The 25465-nt window shown below is 40.1% G+C and overlaps 1 pseudogene across 1 annotated transcript in view; it reads left to right on the top strand.

Annotated features, from left to right (window-relative positions):
- Window positions 1-5221: 5221 nt before the first annotated feature.
- Window positions 5222-25465, top strand: part of LOC309402619 (collagen alpha-4(VI) chain-like) — a 60118-nt pseudogene continuing 39874 nt past the window's right edge. Inside the window, exons 1-3 of the transcript in view lie at window positions 5222-5340; window positions 21696-22000; window positions 22652-23123. The product of the transcript in view is annotated as a collagen alpha-4(VI) chain-like (transcript). The remainder of the gene's footprint in view (window positions 5341-21695; window positions 22001-22651; window positions 23124-25465) is intronic.

Genomic DNA, 25465 nt, shown 5'->3' with positions numbered 1-25465 from the left:
CGGGAACATGGGGGATAGCTCCTCCTAAATCGTGTTCGCTCGATCAGTTCAAAAATCAAACATTTATAGGCAAGATTAATACATATTCATCAAGTGTCCATACAATGATTGGTTAAGTATTCCTCGCCTACCACGTAAATGACCACGCATGCTCACTATAATTTCTTGGGATTTTACTTCCTTAATCTTTTGAGTTGGAGGGTTTCTTGAGTGGGTGGTCTCTGAGTCGGTGGTCGCGATCTCCCCCTGCCGGAATTACCTTTCCTACAAAGTTCACTTAAGCTTGGCAACACTAAATAGATCTTCACGGGCTATTGGTCCAATATGCAATCATTCACCCCACAGTCCTTTGTTTTAAGACAAGACTATAGAATGAATAATTACCTACCCACCGGACCGTAGAACTGACCAAGGTGTTCCTTCTTTCTGACTACTTGTTACATAATATCATGATCACAATGTTACACTTAACTCCTTGATAATTAAATCAAGATGGGAAGGGTTAGGTGGGTTCTCGAGCAGCATTGCTGGTGCATAATGTTCTTATAGTTACAACTTTCTACAAATTCACAAACCTATTTTCTAACCCTATTTTATTTTAATTCTCTACCACCTTGGTTACAGTACCTTAATGTTTCCAGCATGTATGCAAAAAGAAACCAGGGTCACAAGAGACCTAGTTAAAAGCCTTGCTGTCCATTGTAAGAAAATCAATTATATAGTAGTTTTCTTTTGACCCAGAAAACAATATTGTGCTTAAAGTTAATTAAGGAATAAAGACTGACCTTGCATTTAATTATGAAAGGGTATATAGATACAGTGATTTGTTAGACTGGAATGGGTGTAGTCCTAGGACTCAGTTTTGACTAAGCATTTTAATAAGTTGTTTTGTAAGAACATGTTAACTTTGTGTTAATACAGAGTATTAATTCACCTCTTGCTGGCTTCTGCAATGCAGAATATAAAGCTCCCTGTAATGATATTCATGTGATGGCTTCAATCCTCTGAAACTAAGAGACTGTCTTTTCATGCCTACCTGTTTCAAGTAGAAGAAATCATTGGCGTGGCAGCTTATCTGTGTTAGAAAGTGTGGGAATCAGTTTTTCCGGGAGCTAATGTTGCTCCTCTGGCCCTGTTCCTTCACTAAGTCCTGCCTAGTGTCTTATTATTTCATTCTGCCCATCTATTCTTTCCTTTTATTTAAAACTAGCGTTCCTGACATGTGATGTAAGCCTCTCTGCAAACAGATGTTAAGTGCCTTGTAACAGGCAGTATTTTGTATTAGCGTTATTTGGGAAGATAAATGAGTCCGGCGTTACCAACTAATGCGGTTAGATCATCTCATATCAATGGCAGCTACCCGGTTTTCTACATGTAGTTATTTGTGTTCCCCAGTTTTGTTGCCGTTCTTTGACAACATGCATTTGCTGCTGGAACTACTGTGGAGCCATGAGATGTCACTGCAGGGTTGAAGACTGAGCCAGTGATATTTGCAAGAAGTTAAAAAATAATTTTTAAAAATGTGTTTTTATGAAGACTTTTCACCTTCCCTTGCTGATGTATCAAATATGATTTTCCTACGGAGTGAGGATTTCTTATCTGTACAGGATTATGGCATCACCTGTGTACCATCATCCCATGAATGTGCCTTAGGACCACTGTGGTCCAGAAACCTTTTCAGGTATTCTGCAGATAGATATGGTTTGAATGATCCATCGGGAAGGGCAAACATTCCACAGAGTTAGTCCCATATGCTGACCAGTGGGCTCCATACCCGCGAGATACAGGAGAGATTAGCAAAACATTACAGTGTTTCATACCTGAAATCAGTTGTTCAATAAAAGGCACAATAAAATGGAAGCTGTGCTGCAATGATAATTTAGCCTGCTACAGCCAGTGATAGATGTGACATGCCTTTGGAATGAAAAGGATAGCAGATGAGCCTTCATTTGTCTTTTAGGACAATGGAGTGTAAATGCCGATGCATCAAGCCGATGAAACTAAACATCATCACCCTTTCAAGTGAGAAGCTTGCCTTACAGCATACCTTTTTTTTTTTTTTTTTTCCGTATCTGGTGTCAGATTTGTTTTCTAAAACTTTGTAGCTCACTGTAGTGTTGGGTCAGTTCAAATCTGTATCAGTGCTTTTATTGTTTTGTAGGAAACTGGCATTTAGTGAATGGGTTACAGGTCTGCCTCTCCACCTCTGACATACCTGTGTCTTGTAATTTACAGGAAAAAAGGAAGATAGTTTTTCTATTATCCTTTAATTTATTTTTGATGTTATTTATTCCATAAATAGGGTTTAGGGAATGAGATGAAACTATAGTAGAAGCTATACCACATGGAGTTTATTATGTGAGCTTAATGATGCAAATCTGACTAATAAACTTATGCTCTTGGTGATATTTTTAAACTCATGTTAAGGTTGACCTGTCTAAAACAAAGCAGTTGTGGCAGACTGACAGGCCCTGTCTTCACATGCATTTGCACTATATGTGGTACACGTACATGGGCAAAAGCTGCCCGCTAAGGCAGATATAGAAGTTGGTAAATCACAAAATTTTTACTTTGTTTCATCTGTTCACATCTGTGCTTATTGTCAGCTAAACTGAGATAATTTCTATCCAACTTAAAATTTGCATGATTTATCATTTCCAGATGCTGGGTTGATGTGTTTTCATCCTGTCCATTGATTGAAAAAATAAAAAATAGTATGCATTTAAGGATTAAAGATTCTGATGCAGATCCTGAACAGCGTTGGACAACTACAGTGTCTCTTAAGTCAAATATTAAACTTCTTAGCAGAATCCTGAGGGAGATTCACCTCATTTGCTGTGACCTATTTTTTATTGCAAAAAAAACTACACAGAAAGAGAACACAAAAAATTGCTTAAATGTACTTCCTCGAGTATATGTACTACAAATATTTTTGTGTGTACCTTGAAGGCTGTTTTCATCTGAGATCTGCATAATCTCATGAAAAAACAGGATGGTGTCAGTCAAGTATGAAGATACTAGACTTGCAGCAGTGCACCTGTGTGAATCTGCAACCATGAGAAGGATGTTTCAGTTGGAGATAGTGTATATTTGCTGTTGTTTAGTCCTTTCTTATTGCATTCTTAAATTTTTCAAGTGGATTAGCTAGTTTTTCTCATGCCCAGCCCTCAGGATTCTGAGGTTTAGTGGTAGCTTTGCCCATGGCACGTAAATTTCCAAATTTAAGCTGACAGTGATGACAGCACTAGCTTTGATGGATTGAGTATGTAGCAAATAAAAGAAGAATTATGCAGAAAGACAACTTCAAATTCGGGGCCTGGAATCAATGTCATGACAGGATTCTTTTCTCAATTAGGAAAATATCTTAGAAGCAGTAAACACCATAGTTTGGGTTATTGGCTCATCATAATAACTTTCCTTCTTTTACATCTCCATAATCCAAAAGTAGAAGACTTTGTATCTACTGTGAGATGCAAAGAGACTTGTCATCTCAGAGAAACTTTCATGCTTCTGCCAGCAAACTGGAAGGAATGCATTTTTAAAAATTAAAACTACATCTTCTCTAAAAAAAAACCAGTGCAATTGCCCCACTACTTGGTGTGCTGTAGTCTACACTGTTTTGAGCTCCTTGTGATGGGAGCAGGGATAGATGCACCATAAATATTAACTATGTGATCTCTGTTCCAGCATTAGCCTTACTTACAGTGGCATTACTAGCTCATCCGCATTATGGCTGCATCTTGCCCTGTTTTTTGCACCTTTTTCAGTTACTGTGTTCAGAAGGGAGGAATGGACTTTTCTACTAAATCTGTCTCACTGGAAATAAGCCAAAAGATCTCTGTAGTACCTTGCAGTAGTGTGGCCAGTAGACTCACTCTTACAATAGTTGGTCATTGCCACTTCCAGGCAGTCTAAAGTGCAATAGCTTTTCTTTTTTCTTCTAAGGAAAGACATTACTGGAGAGGTTGGAATGAAAGCCCCATCTGTACACCAGATCCTTATCTACTGTAAACTGTGGTATTGAAGTCAGTGGTGCTTTCCTGATTTACATCCCAAGGGATATGTTAGATAGGTAATAAAATGGAAAAAAGGCAAAATTACTGCCTGTCTTTCCTGAAACAGCTGATTGCTATAAAACAGAAAAGACAAAAAGTGTGTGGGTTTTGAGACTGTATGATACATAGAAGATGTTTCCTGAAAAAAAAGATGACACAGCTGTAGGTTAAAGCAAGTTGAAAATAAAAGGAAAAACTGAAGAGAAACAGCCAGGGTGCAGGGAGGGGGTCAGGAAAGCCAAGGCACAGCTGGAGCTGAACCGGGTTAGGGATGTGAAAAATAACAAGAAGGGATTCTTTGGGTACATAGGACAATGAAGGAAGAGAAAGACACTATACCCCTACTTATGAGAGAAATGGGAGACCTGGCTACAGCTGACATAGAGAAGGCTGAGGTACTCAACAACTTTTTTGCCTTGGTCTTCACGGGCAAGTGCTCTAGCCATGCCGTCCAATTCACATAATCCAAAGACAGGGACTGAGAGAATGAAGTACTGCCTACCTTAGGAGAAGATCGGGTTCGAGACCAGCTAAGGAACCTGAACATGCACAAGTCCATGGGACCTGATGAGATACATCCAAGGGTCCTGAGGGGAACTGGCAGAGGAAGTTGCTAAACCACTATCTATCACATTTGAAAAGTCATGGCAGGCTGGTGAAGTTCCCAGTGACTTCAGTGGAAAAGGAGAAACATAACTCACATTTTTAAAAAGGGGAAAAAGGAAGACCCAGGGAACTACAGGCTGGTCAATCTCACCTCTGTGCCTGTAAGATCATGGAGCAGATCCTCCTGGTAACTATGCTAAGGCACATGGAAAACAGAGAGGTGACTGGTGACAGCCAACATAGCTTCAATAAGGGCAAATTGTACCTGACAAATTTAGTGGCCTTCTACAATGGGGTTACAGCACTGGTGGATATGGGAAGAGCAACTGGACTACCTGGACTTGTGCAAAGCATTTGATGTCTTACACAACATCTTTGTCTCTAAAATGGAGAGACATGGATTTGACAGGTGGATCACTTGATGGATAAGGAATTGGCTAGATGGTCACACTCAAAGAGTTGCAGTCAACAGCTCAATGTCTGGATGGAGACCAGTGACAAGTGGTGTCCCTCAGGGGTCCATATTGGGACCGGTATTATTTAACATCTTTGTTGGGGACATGGACAGTGGGATTGAGTGCAGTCTCAGCAAGTTTTTGGATGATACCAAGCTGAGTGATGTGGTTGATACTCTAGTGGAAAGCAATGCCGTCCAGAGCGACTTTGACAAGCTAGAGAGGTGGGCCTGAGTGAGCCTCATAAAGTCGCAAAAGGCCAAGTGTAAGGTCCTGCACCTGGGTTGGGGCAGTCTCAAACATGGATACAGGCTGGGTGATGAATGGACTGAGAGCAGCTTTGCTGAGAAGGACTTGGGAGTATTGGTGGATGAAAAACTGAATATGAGCCAGCAATGCGCGCTTGCAGCCCAGAAAGCCATTTGGCATCCTGGATTGCATCAAGAGAAGGGCGACCAGCAGGTCAAGGGAGGTGATTCTCTCCCTCTACTCCACTCTTGTAAGACCCTACATGGAATACTGTGTTCAGATCTCGGGCCCCCAGCATAAGAAAGACATGGTCCTGCTTGAGCAGGTCCAGAGCAGGGTCACAAAGATGATCAGGGGGGTGGAGCACCTCCCATATGAGGACAGGCTGAGAGAGTTGGGATTGTTCAGCCTGGAGAAGAGAAGGCTCTGGGGAGACTTTATTGCAGCCTTCCAGTACTTAAAGGGGGTCTACAGGAATGATGGGGAGGGATTCTTTATCAGGGAGTGTAGTGATAGGATGAGGGGTAATAGTTTTAAATTAAAAGAGGGTAGATTTAGATTAGCTTTTAGGAAGAAATTCTTCACTATGAGGGTGGTGAGACAGTGGAACAGGTTGCCCAAAGAAGCTGTGGATGACCCATCCCTGGAAGTGTTCAAGGCCAGGTTCGATGGGGCTTTGAGCAACCTGTTCTAGTGGAAGGTGTCTCTGCCCACGGCAGGAGGGGGTTGGACTAGATGATCTTTAAGGTACCTTCCAACCCAAACTGTTCTGTGATTCTTCTAGCCTTTCTCCTTCATGAAATAAATGCTATATGCAGACAGTGTGTTCTGATCCTTGGCATGATTCCAAAATCACAAAGTTCTCTGCGAGGCAGCCTTAAAAATTTATTAGTTAAGCTTATTAATGGAGTTTAAATAGCTTTATATTCCACTGTAGAAAAATTCCATCCCTTAAAACATTGCTTAGTGATTGAAAGCAGGCTTATTGTTAAATTCCAGAACCCTTGACACAAACAGCTTAAGATATGTATTTGTTCAGGAAGTAGAAAATATGGTAGGGTATCATATAGTAGGACCATTGCTTTCTGAAGGAGCGCAGCATATAATTAACCTTGTTATCAAGCTGTTGTAATGGTATTCTTTTACAAGACCTGGTCTCCCTCAGGCCTATAGCGATACATAAAAAGTTCCACATAAATAAAGCTTTGAAAGTTTGTGTTGCGGAGTATTTTATGTTCCAGAAAGATCCTATTGGCGAGATTATGTGCTTGAAAAAACTTCTGTTTTCTCACAGACGATGACACACACCCACACCCCCCCCCACACCCCCCCCCACACCCCCCCCCAGTTCCACTTTTCTGGGAAGTGCTGTGTGCATTGATTTGTACTCAGAGGTAACTGACAACACCTGGGTGACTGCAAAGTGTCTTACCAGTCATCAGAGTGGTCAACAGGATCCTTGCTTTGTGGAAGGCCACATCCTGGGTAGTTCAGAGAGTGGAGGAGGTAGGGGAAGAGCTCTTTGAGTGAATGTAGAAATTTTGTCTTACTCTCCCATTTTAAAAACACGGTTGTCATAACTGTGATCTCACCCTCTTTATCTGTGAGTTTTCTGTGATTAGTGCCTGTCTTTTATACCCCAAGCTGAAGTGCTGAGCTAGGCGAGTGCTCTCAGGATTCGCAAGCATTTTTCAGATGGTTAGTGATCTCTTCCTTTGAGTTGTGGGAATCTGTGATAAATGAACTGTTTGTATTGGAGATATGATAGCTAATTCTCAGTTGATAATCCTTCAGGCTGTGTCTCCTTCTCTCATCTTACTTCCTTTTTCTACTCTAGACCATGTAGTCCTGTCCCCTTTTTCCTTATATTGGTTCTAGCCTTTGCCAGAAGCTTCCGTTTGCTTCACAAATCTCTGACAAGTTTCTACAAATATCCTGAGCAAGCAGGTGGAAATTTGGGCCACTTTTTCTGTCTGTTCTATTAAAAGGTAGCATTGAAATGACCGGAAAATTCTTCTCCAGTTCACTGCCTTTATCTCTATATATTCTGGTCAAGCCAGTAGTTATATCTATGCTTTTAAGTTGTCAGGTTACAATTGTAGCATGGCCCCACTTCCATGCTCAGCTTTCAGAGGGTCACAGGAGTTCTGCTCTCAGTGTTTGGAAGTAATTAGCATGCTTTAAAAAGGGACTGAACTGCAGTTAAATTATCTGTATGTCACTATGTTGAGCAATACAGTGTGTAAGATTCCACTTTTTTTAGCTTTCTTGACACCAAAGTGAAGGCATTTATTTAGAAGCCCTTTTGCAACTAACTGAACTGAACCTACAACCTTCCAAAGCAAAATTAGAATGCAGGAACATAATTGCTCATGTAAGAATGCCAATCAGTAGATAAATAATGGCATATGGTAGTCTTGAACTGAAACATTGGCCAGGAAATCTTAGTAGTGCTCAGGGAAAAAACAGTGATGCTGTATTTGTTGTTTTCTTTTGTGTGGGCCTAAGGAAACAGAGGATTCTTTTTACAGGTGATGCTGTAGAGGCCAAATTCCATGACTGACTCCCTGTTGAACCAGTGTTTAACTGTATGTTTTCTCAAAGTATTTTTCCTACCTAGGTTTTTTGGTGTGCATGAAGAACTGGCTTTGTGGATTAAAAAAAAAAAAAAATTACTGAAGGAGGTTATGTGCACAATTCTTGCTGGATTTATTGTGACAAGAGGGGCAGGGCTTTGAAGGAACTCAGCACCTTCAGTACTACTCTGGAGACTCAAATGATATTCCTGCATCTGCCAAGGTAGTCCTGCGTAATACTGACTAATCATATATGACAGACTTTTTACAGGTAGTCTCTAATTGTGTGTTCTAGGAGTTTTGGGGTTTTGTTTTTCTCTCTCTGCATGACTGATTTATTTATTTATGCTGGAGTCTAGCTTTTTTAAAGTGAGATCAGTAAGACCTGTGCTTTGAGTGCTAGGTACTCTGAAATGCCACATCTGAAGTTGAGTACACTGTATTAGCAGATATTTTTGTTCTTAACAACTTGGTTCCTTGGCGTCCTTCTGTAAAATGAAGCAAAAAGCACTCTCATTTTGCAAGTGTGATATAGCTCATTTCAGTGTTTAAAAGCTTGATATTACAGTATTAAAAAAGAATAATTTGACACTACTTTTTGAGAAAACGCAGTACTTTGAGGGATGCCAAATTATTTTCAAATTAATTTCCCCTCTGGGAGAAATTGGAATTTTTGGCTCTTATTTTGGTTCAGTGTGAAGCCACATTGTAACGTTCCTTAGCTCCTTGCAAAACTGTTTTTCCTACTAAGAGTTCTAATAGGGTGATACTGTTTCTGAGGACTATTAATGAATGTTTGCATATGCATTAACTTACATTATATCTAGTGCATGGTGAGTGTCACAAAAAGCATTTTCTCAGTTACCTGCATAAGTACTCTAGACACCTGAGAAAGTGTCAGCTTTCCACACTTCTAGCATTTATTTTGGTTTGTTCTTACTACGTGGCAATATATAAAACACGCTGTTTAATTTCCATTGCTTTTGCAACAGCTGTAGTTGTCAAGATGATGGTCATAAAGCTGTTCAGTTCTGATTTGCCTGCATATAGTCATTTACATAATTCTTTCATGCATTCGATTCCAAATATAGTATCATTCAGTCAAACAAATTCAGTTTGTTTCAGTGAATAAGCAAAGAGCCTTTGGATAAACAAAATTTATTCCAAATTATTCGAAGTAAAATATGCACCTAATAATAATATTAGGATGCTGCAGAAATCTATATGTAATGTCCTTGGGCTAAAATCCCTGCTTTGTTGATATAACAAAGATGTTTCATTTGACAAGGCATGATGAGCTTTGAACTAGTTATGTGTGATATGGTAGTTTTGGTAGTTTGTAGTAAGGAAAGATAGGATGAGAAAAGGTACTGTTCCTTTTTCAGTTTTTGAAGAGCTATGGTAATGAGGAAAACACTGGAAGGTTTCAGAGAAGACATTAAAATGAACAGCATCTTGCTTGCTTTATTTCTTATTACAGGATATTTTTTTTGCATCTTAGTGAAAGCTTGGTTTAAATTTTACTTACTTACTTTAAAAGACTAGTTACAAGACATTATAAGCCTAGAACTGGCAAGAGAGAGGAGATATATCTCAAATTTGTAGCTACAAAACTACAGTTTCACAGTTGTTTTCAGGGCAGATCTTGTGAAGACAGTCGCAAGCAAAAGTCTTGATTCCTTCTAGCTTCGTGTTTTCATGCTATCAGAAGTGGTAGATTCTGGTAAAACTGCATTTTCAGCATTAGAAATGAGAGGACAAGTAGGTTCTTTTAGCCAAGTGATGTTAGTGGAAGTTTTATATCTATTGACTATTGCATGTTACCTTTATTTTCTTACATAAAGCTTTTATAAAACAAGAACCTGCGTCTTGCCACCACCAGTAAGCTCAGATTGTTAGAGTCCTATTTCAAAGGTACATCTAGCATATGTTAGTTGATAATGTCCTGGTGGTTCAAAAACTTCTGTAACATTGCATGTAAACTGTTGCCCTCAATTTTGAATTCCCCACTTTGTGGTAGTGCAACATGAGGTTACTTACATTATTTCTACTCTAACACAAGACTTCTTATAAAAATAATTTGTTCCAGATGAGACTGGGTTTGCGTACTTAATCCTGTGTATAGGGTGCTTTCCCACTCAGTATTCCTGGGAGCAGGAGAGTCACATCCGCTAGTTTTCTTAAGCACTTTTGCCTTTGAGAAGCTGCTTTCATGAATGAAATGTTTGTGTTTAGTTCACTTAATATCCTTTACTAAATGAGTCAGTGAAGCACATGTGGGTAAAGTTGGTATTCTTAGCCTTTATGCTGTTCACATTTTTCTACTTTCCAGTCAAAGGATCTGGCAAGGATATGAAAAATTACTTGCATCATCCTCCAGGTTTATCTGGCCCATTTTACAAGATCTGTCAAATGGTTTTGGTTTCCTGCTTTAATGCTTTTTATTGGTCACCTTTGTATTCTTTGCAAACAAACTTTATCTTTGGTACTGCCATGATACTTCTTGGGTACTGACATGATACTACATGTCTTATGCAAAGTAGGTCTAAAGCCAGGATTGATAGGAAAGAGAAGAACAACAATAATGAATGCATCTCCTGCTCCATAAGGTCTTTCTGATTTGGGAAGAGTACTTCTCATGCCAAGGAGCTCTTTTGATCTCCTTTACTCCCTTTTAACAGATTTCTTAGTAGAAGGCAAACCCACCCTACTGTGAAATACATATAAATATATATAAACACATTATTGATTACAATCTCAAATTATCATATGAGGTCCTCTTCTGCCCTTCTTTTATTGAGGCCAAAAACAAGATGGTTAGGAGTTTGAAGGTGAACTTGTTCTGGGTCAGAATGAGTCATTGCTAGGTAAGAACTCAATTACAAGGTTAAGAGACTCTTCAGGTTCACAGCTCCTTTTACAGAGTTTCATTTTCAAACTCTTCCCCCATCTGGGATGAAAGGTGAAATGTAATATCCAGCCTGACTTCTTTCTTGAGGAGACTAAACCAGGAAAAAAGTCTAAAGCCATGGTCCTATGTACAGTAATGTTCATATTTAATGACAACATGGGATAGTCTCACTGGATTCATACACTTAAAGGCAAACTTTAATTAACTTCAGCTGAGTATAGCAATTAAATTAGGGTGTGGTTAGTATATAACTATTTACAGAGCGTGCAAAGTGAAGAAGTGAAAGCTTGTCAGGCTCTCAGAATAGCTAGCTGTGGTCTTAGGTAGATGTGGTAAGCATTCTGGTTAGATCTTATTTTCAACTAATTGCATTTTCAGCTATTTGTTTTATTTTATTCTGTGATAAAGAATAGCTTTCTGGGGAAAAAAATGGACTTTTCACTGAAGGTTTCCTGAAAGCAAAGTCTTGGGGGTTGGGGCAAGCAGCAGAGCAGTTTCAGAATATTGTTGTCTGAATCTTACAGAATTTTTAGTTCTGATACCTGTCAGGCAGCAAGGACCGCTCTGCTTGTCTACCTGCTTTATCTCTTCCTGGAGGAGGGGAGGCATTGTGGGAAGTGCAGGCTGGTCATACTGACCTAGGGGAAGGTGGGTAGATGGAGCAGATTTTTCAAGGGTGCTGAGAGCTCAGGTCCTGATCCTGAGGAAATATAAATATGCACGTAATACATTCAGCACATTTGACTTCAGGAGGGACTACGTGGGTATGGTTACTTCAGATATGGAGACATCATAATTATCTGGGCTCTCTGATGGATGCTTTGGTTTTGGGGGATCCTCTTGACTGAAGAGAGTAACTATAATTTGATTTTTAATTTCATCATAGGTTGAGAACTGTTTGAGGCTGCTAGGATACCAGGGTTCATTTTTAAAATTTTGTTACTCTGTACTCATTGCAATTTGTGCTGTTTAAGCCAGCAGGAAGATACAAATATGAATGATAATGAATGTTTAAGTCTGACAGAATGAAAACATGCTAATTATTAAGCTTTACTCAGAAGAGAAAAATAGACAATAGGCTTGTAAAAGGTGCACCAAATACTGAAATGGAAAATTATATCTCTTCATTCTTTAAAATCAAGTCAGCAAGTAAACACCCATTCCACTAGCTTGCAGACAGGCAGACACCAATTCTAACAGTAAATGAAATTGACTTTTAATGTCAATCAATTTTTCCATTTAAGACTGGGTGTAGACACCTAATGTGCTGGTTATGTGCTTGTATGTACGTCTGTCTGTATGTGTGGGTGTTCCTATCCATATGGCCGCATCCTTCCCAGCTGTGGCTGCTTGCCTTTCTAAACAAAATCACTCTTTGGAACATCTTGAACCTCACATTGATCACATTGACTTCCTAAGTCAGGTAGGTCACCCAGGATCTGCTTGCTTGAATTGGTGTCTGGCCGTGTGATTGTACCTGGAATTAGGAAACTCTTTTTTTTTCTGAGAAACCTGCAGCGAGTAAAGCTGCAACTTTCTTCCTGAGATATTTCAGTGTTAACAGAAAGATAATGTACTTATAGGAAAAACTGTGCCTGTAGAGAGGAGATAACTGATAAAAAGATTTCTTCATTTGCATAAAGAGCTGTCACCTAGAAAATATTTTGCATTATTTTTACAGCAACATTTATCCTTCTTCTGGTATTAGTATGTCTCAGTGATGAAAGTTCAATGTGTGGACATATGAGGAGAGTGGTCAGGTGGGAGGATGGGATGGATTTTTCCTGGATTTACTGTTTGGTGAAACCAGGATGTTGCACAGATGGATTCCAGGCTTTAAATTTGCGTTACTGAGAGGAAAGGGGGTGGCAGAGGAAAGGAATAGCTAACTGTGGCGTGTGAGCTGAAGCTGTCTGTCTGCTGCACTCCAGGACCCAGGCTTTTTCCACAGACTTCAGAAGGAATGACATAAGCATGTAAAAGTTGAAGAAATCTAACTGGGATACTTCAGTAGGTAGGAGAAAGCTACGTGATCACATTCATTTGCACTTGTAGAGATGGGATTTGAAGCTGTCACAAGAAAGATTGTGTTCCTTCTCTTAGTATATACGAACGGAAGAAGGAAAATACCCCAAATCAGGGTGTGCAGGGAGATCCTGCATGCAACATGGCTTAAAAATTGTAGGTGAAAAACAGATGTTGCCTCAAAATCTGCATGCTTTTTTGATAGTGTGCTTAAAAAGCATAATAACATTTGACTGTGCTTTTTGCTCTAGAAGCAAACATACAGTATGACTTTCTTTTACCTGCATAAGACATTGAGGCAGCTGAAGATAAAACTGGGACATTAATTGATTAAAAAAAGAAAAAACAAAATATAGTTGCAAGCTATCTTTGTGAAGCATTTAAAGAATTCAGGAGTACTATTGATATCTATCTTCCTTTGAAATTTATTGACCCCCACATATTGGTGTGTCTCTGGGAATAAATAAGGAAAAATGCTGGTAGTAAAATAAGTTTTAAAATAGGCATCCTTTCATACTGTTTTCTAAGGGCTTTTAATAATTTTCATACTGTTGTCTCCTAAAATAGCATTAAAGTGGAAAGAAGTCTTAGATTTTTGAGGATTGCTGTCTTAGTATCTACATAGATTATGCCTATATATATTTATATAAACAACTACAGATATGGATAATTGAGTAGCTTATGTTAGGACCTTGTAGATACTGTTTTATGTTTAAATAAGGTTTGGAACTAACATATTGCTAGCTTAATATGCTGAATTGGTAAAGCTCTGTGACACTGCGTGTTTCTGAGTGAGTTCATTTAGACTTCGATCCATAGTATCTATGAGCTGTATGACACAAGTTTTTCATTAAATTACTTCTTTAATTTTACTTTAGCAAATAATGAAGAATACATGTAGAAGGCATAATGTACCTCTGTTTATGCAGCCTGTAGTGCATGATTGCAATTTCCCACATGAAGATGAGTACAAGTAGGGAAATTAGTCTGCACACATTTTTAAATTGCAGTGTCCCTGTCTATTTAAAGAAGCTGCCTGATGTCAACAGGGACTACTGAAGGGAAAAATAAAGAAAAAGTGGGAAATAGGTTCCCATCTGCACTCACTGTTTAGGAAGAGTGGGAGAGATTTTGCAGGTGTAAGGTATCTGACCCTATCTGAACAAGAAACATTCTTGAATCATGAGGTTGGAAGAAGCTGAAGGAGGCAAACAGTTGTTAGGAAGTATGGAAATAGTTGCATAGCTGAACAGTCACTGATTGTTATGTATGGTAACAGTAAGAGCTAGACTTTGTTATGAAATTCGAATGTTTACATTACTGAGGAAAGTCTAGCCCCTTGCTAAAACAGCAACTATGTTTTGCTCATGTGACTGGGCAACTACATACACCCTGGAAGCATGTTGATATTGGTGCCCTTGAGTTTTTCACAAACTCAGTGTTTTGCTCTGAAAATCTCCACCACTATAACTAAAGGCTTTGGAAATACTGTCAGCATTTTACTTATTTGCCCTTGAGTATGTAAGTTTCCATCTGTGTCTAGAAATCTATGTGCAGTTTATTAAAACCAGATAGTTCAAGATGCTGACTGCTCTTCTGGTGCGGTAACCGTGCTATCCAAGTAGGTATTGCATAATACAGTAATGAAAGTTAGTAATTGTGATTATTTTTATTTTGGATGCCATTAAAATATTTAATTGTGTTTCAGTATAAACTTTTTGCTTATTAATGTCTAAAAAAGAGGCTGATGTCATGAGGCATAGGAATGAAAATAAATAACTGGGAATCCAATTTCTGTCAAAGTAATCAAGGAGATCTCTTAAGGGGTTCAGTAACTATCAGGGGTATATACAGAAAAATTAATTAAATCCAAGACAAAATTTAATTGTGAAGATGCCCTATAAGATGATTGCAAAACATTTTTATTTGCTATGGTTTCATATATGACATACAACAGTTTCCCTTATGTTAGAAGTGCTTAGTAAAGAAAACTGTGATATGCAGAGACGTGAAGAAAGTTTTCACAATGCACAAGCCCCAGGATTGCCTTCTGTTCTTTTTAAGGACCACATAGTAACTGGAGCCCCTTTTGTTGCATAGGGACCTCACATCTGGAATCTCTGTATTACTGCACTACTAGCAATAGTAAAGAGTGCCCATATGTGATAAATGTCTTGAAATGTAGGAAATGTGGCTTTTTTTCCTCCCCACAGGAAAAGGTTCCAAAGAGCCCTTCAAGAGCTACAGTGGGGCTTGCTGTGGTGATGCTTGGAAACAAAGTTTTGCTATTGCCTGAGGGTAGAATATAGAGTCAAACACATGATTTCTATTCTTTGCTTTTTGTTACTTACAAGACCTAGGGTAATATTACATAATGTTACTCTAAAAATTTGGAACTGAACCCTGTGCTATGATGTTAGACCAGCTGTAGCCTTTCCACTAAATTATCTTTGCAGATCCAAGATATAGTTTAAAAAACAGTGTAATGAATTGTTAAAAGCAGCATTTGATCAACTTTTTTTTCACAGATACTTGGCTTGCTTTTTCAGTAGAATATAAATACTCTTTACCATGTGATAAACAATCTAATTGGCTTATGATTTTAATATAAAAGTATAGCTGGCTTCAAAAGAGATTAGAAGAATTTATGGAAGTATGGTCTTCACCCAAATCTTCACCCTGGAAACCTTGAAACCAGTCTGTGTGGAACGTAGAGGGTACCTGCTTTCATGGAATCATTGAATAGTTTGGGTTGGAAGGGACCTTTAAAAATCATCTAGTCCAACCCCCTTGCAATGAGCAGGGACATCTTCAACTAGATCAGGTTGCATAGAGCCGCGTCCAACCTGACCATGACTGTTACCAAGGATGGGGCATCTACGACCTGTCTGGGCAACCTGTGCCAGTGTTTCACCACCCTCACTGTGAGAAACTTCTTCCTTAGATCTAGTCTAAATCTGCCTTCTTTTAGTTTAAAACCATTACCCCTTGTCATATCACTACATGCCCTGCTAAAAAGTCTGTCCCCATCTCTCTTATAAGCTCCCTTTAACTACTGGAAGGCTGCAATAAGGTCTCCCCAGAGCCTTCTCTTCTCCAGGCTGAACAACCCCAACTCTCTTAGCCTGTCCTCATAGGAGAGGTGTTCCACAATCCTCTGATCTTATGGCCCTCCTCTAGCCTGCCCCAACAGGTCCATGTCTTTCCTGTGCTGAGGGCTCCAGAGCTGGACTCAGTACTCCAGGTGGGGTGTCACCAGAGCAGAGTAGAGGGGCAGAATCACCTCCCTCAGCCTGCTGGCCTCCCTTCTTTGCAGCCCAGGATACAGTTGACCTTCTGGGCTGCAAGCGCACTTTGCCGGCTCATGTCCAGCTTTTCATCCTCAAGTACCCCCAAGTCCTTCTCAGCAGGGCTGCCCTCAATCCTTTCACCCCCCAACCTGTATTGATACCGGGGGTTGCCCCAACCCATGTGCAGCCCCACTTGGCCTTGTTGAACCTCATGACGTTCACACGGGCCCATTCCTCAAGCTTGTCCAGGTCCCTCTGGATGGCATCTCATACCTCAGGCATGTCAACCGCTCAGCTTGATGTCACCTGCAAACTTGCTGAGGGTGCACTTGATCCCACTGTCTATGTCACTGGTGAAGATTTAAAGAGTACTGGTCCCAATACAGACCCCTGAGGGATACCAGTCATCACCGAACTCCATCTGGACATTGAGTTATTGAGGACTACCCTCTGAGTGTGACCATCCAACCAATTCCTCATCCACCCAACAGTCCACCCATCAGATCCACCTCTCTGCAATTTAGAGACAAGGATGTTGTGGGGGACTGTCAAAGGGCCTTACAGAAGTCCAGATAGAAGACATCAATAGCTCTTCCTTGTGCCACTGATGTGGTCACTCCATCATAGGAGGCCTCTAGGTTGGTCAGGCAGGACTTGCCCTTGCTGAAGCCATGCTGGCTGTCTCAAATCACCTCCCTGTCCTCCATGTGCCTTAGCATAGCTTCTAGGAGGATTTGTTCCATGATCTTCCCAGACACAGAGATGAGGCTGACGAGGCGGTAGTTCCTAGTGTCCTTGCTACCCTTTTTGAAAATGGGTGTAATGTTTCCCTTTTGCCAGTCTCCAGGGACTTCACCTGTCTGCCAGGACTTGTCAGATGTCATGGAGAGTGGCTTGGCAACTACATCAGCCAATTCCCTCAGGACTCTGGGATACATCTCGTCAGGTCCCATAGACTTGTGTATGTTCAGGTTCCTCAGGTGGTCTTGAAGCTGATCTTGTCTTACAGTGGGAGGGACTTTGATTCTCCAGTCCGTGTCTTGCAGGCCATCCCCTGGAGAGGTGTGGCAAGAGACACTGCCAGTGAAGACTGAGGCAAAGAAATCGTTGAGTACCTCAGCCTTCTCCTCATCTGTTGTTACCAATCTGCCAGTGTTGCTTTCTTTGAGCTTCCTTTTCTGTCTGACATACCTGTCGAAGCCCTTCTTATTATTCTTTTCATCCCTTGCCAAGTTCAGCTCCAGCTGTGTCTTGGCCTTCCTGACCCCATTCCTATGCAACTGGGCAGCATCCCTGTACTCATCCCAGGACACCTGTTGCTGCTTCCACTGCCTGTGCAATTCCTTCTTGCCCTTGAGTTTGACAAGGAGGTCTTGACTCGGTCATGATGGTTTCTTGCCTGCCCTTCCCGTTTTCTTACACCTGGGGATCGAGAGCTCTTGCGCTCTATGGAAAATGTCCTTAAAGATCTGCCAGCTCTCCTTTGTCCCTGAGGGCAGTTTCCCTGGGGGTCCTATTGACTAACTCCCTGAAGAGCTGGAAGTTTGCCTTCCTAAAATTCAGGGTCCTGACTTTACCCTTTGCCTGCCCCATATCGCTCAGGGCTGCAAACTCCACCAGTGCATGGTCACTGCAGCCCAGGCTGCCTCCAGTCTTGACATCACCAACTAGGTCACTTGCGTTGGTGACCACTAGGTCCAGTTTCGTATCCCCTCTGGTAGGGCTGTCTCTTACCTGGCACAGGAAGTTATCCTCCATGCATTCCTGGAGTCTCCTGGATCACGTATAGCTCGCCACGCTACTTTTCCAGCAGATAACTTTCCTTAACTTTCCTTTTGTGTTCTTTCCTTAACTTTCCTTTTGTGTTCTTTCCTTAAACTAACGGCCATTGTCAAAGATAAGGGATTGGGCAAGATGGACCTTTGTTCTGATCAGTATGACTTTTTTGGTGACTAATGGCAAAGCGAAGTTTATCAAACAAAAGTCACAGAAATAGAGGAGCAGTCTGCATGTATAGATAGATACCCTATGCCCAGCACATACCTTGAAGATACTGAAAAGACTAACATGCCAGGGGAATTTTAGTTTGGATATTAGGAAAAATTTCTTCACTGAAAGGGTTGTCAAGCACTGGAATACGCTGCCCAGGGAAGTGGTTGAGTCACCATCCCTGGAGGTATTTAAAAGATGCATATATGTGGTGCTTAGGGACATGGTTTAGTGGTGGACCTGGCAGTTTTAAGTTAACAGTTGGACTCGATGATCTTAAAGGTCTTTTCCAACCTGAAGTATTCTATGATTCTGTGATGAACCTGATATGCTGTAGCCATTGCTTCGATATCCTCTCTTTCTACGGATTGATTTCCACATCCTGCCCCAAGAGGAATTCACCTGTGTCTGAGACTGGTTGATTCTGAGAAGGATGCTCCTGGGTTCCAAGAAGCATGCCTAGGAAGACCTCCAGTTGCTGGGAGGATGAACTGGCTTGGTTTTTTCCTGCTGATTGCTTCTGTGTGTCTTCTCATACATTTCACTCTCTGTTACTTATAAGTTTAGGCAGTATTCATGTCAGCATAATTATTAGACTTTAACCAATGGCAGAGGCACAGATGCTGGGGAAATTTGTGTGCAAATAAGCTCCAAAATGAAATTCTAGATTCATTGCTCAGAGCTTCGGAAGCACTGAAACCTTTGGAGGGGGGTGAAGCCAAGCCAGGATCCTGGGTTTGCTGAGGTTGTACTTGAAACCCAAGCCTGGAATGTAAGTGGCTCAAGCTATCTCTTTCTTCTGAAATGAGCATCTGCCAGGATCAGACAGGTTCAAAAAATATTTGGCTTATTCTATATTACTGGTAGCTCAACAGTGCTTTGTATAAAATTTTGGTAATAAACAGGTGGTAGCATATAAAAGTCAGCAGCCATGCATCTTCCACACCAATATACCTTTAATATAGGCTGTATATTAAGGATGACATTTTTAGGGTAGCCCCAGTGGGATGTCTTTTTCAGTTACTGGGCATTTGAGTATAATATCTGAGATGTCAGATTGCTGAATTTTCCCTCACCATCCTCAGTGACTCATTCCTCTGTCATCCTCCTCAGTGTAATTTCCACAGAATCCTTGCTGCCAACAGGTGTTTTTTTGAGGCCCGAGGAAGAGACTACGTACAGTGTTGATCAGCATTACCTCTGACATGCACATCCATGGGAAAGAAGTACAACATGGACAGCATCTCTGTCAAGCTATTCTTTCCCCTAGAATAGGAAGAGGTATGCTCTCAGTTGACAGAGGACCAGCTACAAAGCGTTGGTGAGAGGAGTGACTTTGGCTGGCTGAAATGCAGTGGTGGCATCTTTTAACTCATCTGTTTTAAATACTTGGATAATCAAATATTATTTGATAGAATAAATAGAATAAATGAGCACTATACCTGGTTTTCTCATCCTGCTGGACATACCTAGCCAATCTGGTTCTCTGCTAGTCATGTCACCATGGAGAACTATTGGGCCTTTATATTCATAAATTTTACCAAAAATCTTTTCTTCCACCTGCTGACATCAGCTTTGTGCTATGCAGCTCATTTTTGTTCCGGTACAGAATATGAGGGTGGAACTAAAAGCAGCTGAAACTAGTCAGAAAAGAAAGAGAACTTCAGCAGCTCCAAAGAAAAACAACATATAAAATGTTTTCATATTCATCCTTTTTTGCATGCTCGGCCTCCAAGGCTCTGGTTTATTATTTCTTTTTATTCTTTAAGCTATTTAGTGTACATGTGCTCTAGACTGAGAGTTTTTTAAAACTGTTTTGTTCTCACTTTTTTAGTATGCTTAAGCTCAACATGGCTTAATTTTATACTTTCTTCCTGAGAGATTTTCATTCCCATTTCCCACAGCATTGAGTTGTGGCACTTTTACATGGCAAGTGTCTTCATTACTGGCCAACTGGCATATTTCATCTGCAAATGAATGCTTTTTCTTATCTATATGTGTTGTATGTAGATACCACCACCAATTTTTTCTTTTAAATATATGTGCGCGTGGGAAATGTCAAGGCTAGAGTGGAATCTTAGAAGCATAGCTCCCATTAATCTTACACTGTGAATAGCTTGCTTTTAGCTGAGTTTTGGATTGTGGTAAATATAGCTGTGTGAATCAGAACAAAGCATGATTGTGAGAGCAGAGCAGTGAATAGTTCATTTCAGTAATGCTGTACATCAGTGTCATACTCTAACAGCTCTGTGTTCAGTCTTTATGTTAAAAGCTTAGAGAAGAAAATATGGATTTAAAGTGCTGCTTTAAATTCCATACAGCTAGAAAGCGTCCATGTTTTTTGATAAAATGCACTTACCCATTTCCTCCACAATTAAAAATCTCTTTCTGAGGAAATTTTGCTCTGTATTTCTTACTGTCTTTGTTTTTTTTTTTTTTTTTTCTAGGGAGGTTTTCAAAATGGATGACTGGAAACCACTTTTTGTTCTTCTCTTTGTTTCCACCTTCTGCTCTATAGATGCACAGCAGACCGGTAATGCACTAAAGAAATGACTCTTCTTCAAGTTGATAGGAAAACTAATTTTTTCCATTTATATCCAATGCCCTAGAGAGGTGAAGAATTGATGACAGTTTATTCTTTGTATAATTAGGGATAATGTGGTATGTTTTTATGAAACATATTTAAACTAAACTAGGATAGGAGACTTGTCCTAAAAAATGCAAAATGAAAGGCAACAGTTCATTAAAATTTGTTTTTGTTCATGCATGCTGAAGTTCTGTATTTTCAAAAGCAATGAAAAACTCTTACAATTGTAAGACCACCAAAAGCAAGATAGGCCACAGGATTTAGCATTTTCATTTTGGTAGTCAGGTCTTCTGGAAGATCTGCTTGAGAAAGTGTTTTGTCCAGCTGGACAACATTTTCTGCAGGACTGTTGGTTTGAAGAAATAATAACTGTTTCATCCATGCCCTACTAGTGTCATATGCTTCTGAAAGGTGTGGAAACACATGAATTTATATTTACTGCAAGTAAATGTGGTTAGTCTTGTTTAAGTTAGTGTGAGTTTCTTTTTGCCCTCAGATAACAAATATTTATTAGTAATATATGCTTGCAGAATGGAGCTCAAAGTGCACAAGTAACTTGTCCTTTGGGCTCACTTGACGGCAGGTCAACACATTCATATGGTTGTGGTTCATATACAGATGTGTGTACTGCAGTTACCATATGCATTTACTATATATGAGTTCTGAGCAGGCTGTGTATGGAAGTTGTGTTGGTGTGAATTTCAGCATCTCTCTTTTGCCTGAGCACAGTGTTGCAGAAGGATGTAGCCTCAGATCATCTGTGTGATGAACAGGCAAAAAGAAAGAACTAGTGGGTGCTGAGAATTTACCAGGATAGATGGAAAGATTTTTCTGCAAAAGGCCAATATGGCTTGGATTCTGAAAAGCAATCAGGATGCAAAATTACTCTTCCATTAGATTACACGTCCTGTGGGAAAACAGGAAAGTTACAAAATATTTCTTGAGTCTGCAGGAAAGCTTCTATGGCAGACATCATCTTCCTGGTAGATGGATCCTGGAGCATAGGGACAAAGAACTTGAAGATCATACAAGACTTCTTGTATACAATGCTCAATAGCTTTGATATTGGACAAGACAAAATCCGTGTTGGTATGATTGAGTACAGTGATGTGCCACACACTGAATTCTTGTTGAATACTTACTATTACAAGAATGATACCTTACGGAAGATACAGAAGTTGCATTACAAAGGAGGAGGCACCAAAACTGGGCAGAGCCTCCAGTTTATGGTAGAGAATCACTTTGTAGCAAGTGCTGGTAGCTGAAAGGAAGAAGGGGTTCCTCAAATTGTTGTGGTGATAACAAATGGACAGGCTGAAGACAATGTTCAAAATCCAGCCACAGCAATCAAGGATGCTGGCATCACATTGTGTGCCATAGGTGTTAAAGGTTCTGCTTTGTCTGAGCTTCAAGAAATAGCTAGTGAGCCAACTAATAAGCATGTCTAAGAAGTGGAAGATTTTTGCTTCTCCACAGGGACACTCTCACAGTATTGTACAGGTGCTTTGTACTACACTAGAGGACATAACTGGACCAGCCACCCAGTGCTATGTCCTGAAAGAGCTGTGTTCTTACCAAGTTTATTTTTTTGTATTCATAGATGAAGTATGTAAATTGCAGTGTGTTGCCAAAATATGCATTTCAACTTCTTGCATCTTCCATATATTGCTAACTAGCTTTCCATATATCAACTCATAACTCTGATAAATTTTGAGTACCTGTCTACCTTTTAAAATATTCAAAATAATGGTGGAAGGGGGGGAGATGAGGGGAGGAAGGGAAAGGCAGAAACATGCAACACAGTTGCAGTTTATTTCGTGAGTGTATGGTCTATTCTTCCTTGCTCATGAACAAAGCTAGAGAAGAAACTGTAGTAATTCATTCTTCTACATGATTTTCCTTGGGCAGCTTGCAGAAAAGCCGCATTGGCAAATGTTGTCTTTTTAGTGGATACTTCAACAAGTATTGGCCAGGAAAACTTTCAGAAGGTGAAGAACTTCCTCTCCACCTTGGTTTTAAGTCTTGATGTTGGCCTTGATGCATTCCGAGTTGGACTGGCACAATACAGTGATGAGACTTACCAAGGATTCTTGCTGAATCAGTATTTGAAAAGCGATGTTTTGGAGCAGATTGAGAATTTGCCATATAGAAGTGGAGAAACTTCAACAGGGAGAGCTCTGGATTTTGTCAACAGTGTATTTCGCTGAACCTGCTGGCAGCAAAGCTAAGGGCTGTGTCCCACAGGTAACTATTCTAATCACTGGTGGAGAATCCAGTGATGAAGTTGAATTGCCTGAAAGGAAACTGAGGAGCAGAGGCATCTCCCTCTATGTTGTTGGAATTGGTGTCCAGAATACAGCTGAGCTTCAGCAATTAGCCAGTAAACCTTTTGGTAGATATGTGTATAGCACTGGTAGTTTTGATGACCTTCAAGATCTCTCCACAGGACTTTTGGGAAACTTGCTTTGCAATTGAAAGTGAGATAGAAGGTGAGAAGTTGTCCTTATACTTGTGCCATTTCACATGTTCATACTGTGTAATTGTGAAAATAAGGCATAGAAAAATGGTCCTGGTTTTGATGTAGTTCACGCCAGTGTTACTGTCATGTAACAAGATTGAAAACAATGGGGCTAATTTTGAGTTTAGGTTGCAGTTCAGGATGATGTCCCTGTCCTTCTTAACACATTTCAGTGTCTGCATTGAAAGTCGGTGAGGTTTAATTGGTAAAATAGGAAAGTAAGCTTATGCTCAGTGCTCTCTGAAGCTGAGCCTTAATGTATTGCAAATAAAGTCAGGGTCAGATTCACAGATTCTCAGAAGTACATTCAATTTCATCTCATTAGAGCTGGTGGAGCCATTTTTAGACAATGTTTTGTTTTGATGTCATTGAACAGTTGAACAGAGAATTATTTCTTGATTAAGCTGTGCTTTTGGTAACTCTTTAATTCCTCCAAAAGCCTAGTTCAGAAATTGAACATTTTAGGAGTTACAGAATTTAAGGAAAGTAATATTTTCCCTTTCAATACATTTGCTGAACAGCAAAATTCACAGAAAATGTATTTTTTCTGTTTCTTTAAGGACTGTTATTGTTGAATGGTGAAAGGGGAAGGGATATAAAAGAGGCATGGTAGCAAAACTAAAATCAGAACAAAAAATTGGTGTTTAAAACAATGATGAATGTTTAAAATGTAATGTAGTTATAATTTAAAAAGGAAACTTTTTTTCTGGTTTTGCAGAGGTCAGTGTGGCTACCTCCACTAGTTTTTTCTCAATTAAAAGAAAAGGTTCAGAGTTAGAAACTAAGTTGGTAGTTAGGCACTTGGTTTTAATCCCTTTCTCCATTGTAAACCATTACACTGAAGGATGCATTTAGGTCCAGTTTCATTTCTCTTGTATCTGATGTGCCCTCCAGAAATGCATATCTCTTTTTGCTGACTGTAAGTGAAGTTAGAATCAATCTGTTCATGTTCTGGTGCTTCCTCTTATATTCAGAGGGACTGTTTGCTTTGGAGCCACTCCTTGTGGTGGTGTTGTGAAGGTAGGTGTATTTTGAAGTGCTCAAATGGGTCCATTTCTTAGATGCAACCTAGATTCCAGCTGTGATGTAGAAGACCTTGGTTAATGGGGTATCAAAGGAATGGAATGGTAAAGCATGCAATCTCACTCCCACAGTCAGTGGAAGTAGAATCAGTAGAAGATTTGGTGAAAGGAAGATGAAACTTTTATCTACATAAATGCTGTCAGATGTAGAGTTTCTCAAGACATTTTTCTTAGGACTTTTTTTTTTGCAGGGTTAGTTTCCCTGGAATTCTTTGTTTAATTTGTCAAAATACAGAATTATAGCAGTTATATAGCGTGTTTAATGGTATGGTCTAAACTTAAAATTCTGGAGATCAATGAAAAGGTGGTAATTTTCGTTTAGCTTACATACAAAGCCAGGTCTGGGTATAGGTTGACAGTGTTTCTTTCAACAACTCATCTGTCACTTCCCCCCCCACCATGCATCAATTGTAAAACAATATGCTGATGTTATTTTCCTTGTTGACTCCACTGAGAACATGAGCCCTTCAACATTTGGGAAAGTGAAACATTTCATCTCCCAAATAGTCAGACAACTAGATGTTGGGCTTAAGTATAGGATTGGCTTAGCCTAGTTTAGTGGCATAGGACAGGTGGAGTTTTTACTGAATGCACAGGAAAATAAAGAAGAGGTGCTTGACCACATTCAGCACAGCATTGCATTTACTGGAGGCTCATTGAGGACTAAAGTGCCGTCAAGTTTTTTCAGGAAACCTTTTTTGTGGATGGTGCTGGAAGCTGGCCCAGCAAAGGCACTCTGCAGGTTGTAGTAGTCATCTAGTCATCACACCCTCTGGATCCAGAGACCATATCATGGAGGCAGCCTAGGTGTTAGAAGAGCTGGGGGTAAAAGTTGTCTCAGCTGATGTTGGATACTTTGATGAGGAAGAAGAAAAGGTGAAAGCCTCCTCTAGAACCACTTCCTAGATATAGGAAGGGGAGAGCATTGACCTTCTCTGGCAAAACATTGTCAGTGATACAGAAGCATCACTTCGGAAGCTTTATGATCTTGTTCCAAGTGTGGCAGCAGGTATGATGTATGCAAAACCAGCAGCCTGTGTAGCTTCTAACTCACTGGTAATCCAGAGCAAAGTCTCAGGTGGCTGTGAGGGAAGAACAGAGTGCAAATGGTTGGAAATTGTG

Source organism: Phaethon aethereus (genome assembly GCF_964289735.1).
Source record: "Phaethon aethereus genome assembly, chromosome: 2".
Taxonomy (NCBI): Eukaryota; Metazoa; Chordata; class Aves; order Phaethontiformes; family Phaethontidae; genus Phaethon; species Phaethon aethereus.
The sequence above is the reverse complement of the archived record's forward strand: the minus strand, read 5'-3'. Positions and strand labels throughout refer to the sequence as shown.